The following is a 792-nucleotide window of genomic DNA, read 5'->3' as shown; positions in this document are numbered from 1 at the left end:
TTTCATGCTGATTTTTTATGTGACATTATATGTATTTTAAACTAATAGTGTTTAAAAATAGATAAGTATTATAAACTTATACAAAAATACCATTGCAATTAGAATGATAGAAAAAAAAGATTTACGGAATATGTAAAATAAATGTGATTAGTAATGCAGATTGGAATACCAACAATAATGCGCGAAACTGTCTCATTATTTTCTGAATATTAATAATTAAAAGTAATTTACGGTAATAAGTAAACACAGAAGGACCTCTTGGATTTTCTAAAACACAAATTGGTTCTCCAGTAACGCGCTGAAGGGTATGACGCCTCTCCAATTTTATGAATTAAGATATATGTGTTACGAACTAGGAAAAAATAATAGCACTTTTAAAAATCTATATATTCTACTGTATACCTTTTTTATTATTAATCATAAGTTAACGTTGTAATTTAGGCTCTAATATATATGAATTATTGTCACGTCTGTGGTTGATATGATAACCGCAGATCACATTAGGACAAGATCGCCTTATCGTGGAAGTATTTTGATAATGTGGGACTGGTTTGTGATCTAACCATTGAGCAAAAAGATCACCTAGACCGAGGTTCTTACAAAGGTTTTGAAATGCTTATGGTCATACTGTACAAAAAAAAATACAACTTGACATATGAAAAATGCTCAGAGGGTAGTCTGTCGATGATTCAAACTTCGCGCTACTAATCTTCGATCCCTCGATCCTGTATGGAACACGTTTTGAAGTCCGATGTAAACAAACCCTTCTGATCGGCTGGTCGTTAAGGAAAG

The sequence above is a fragment of the Penaeus monodon genome, chromosome 15 (genome assembly GCF_015228065.2).
Source record: "Penaeus monodon isolate SGIC_2016 chromosome 15, NSTDA_Pmon_1, whole genome shotgun sequence".
Classification (NCBI taxonomy): domain Eukaryota; kingdom Metazoa; phylum Arthropoda; class Malacostraca; order Decapoda; family Penaeidae; genus Penaeus; species Penaeus monodon.
This window is presented reverse-complemented; position numbering follows the sequence as displayed.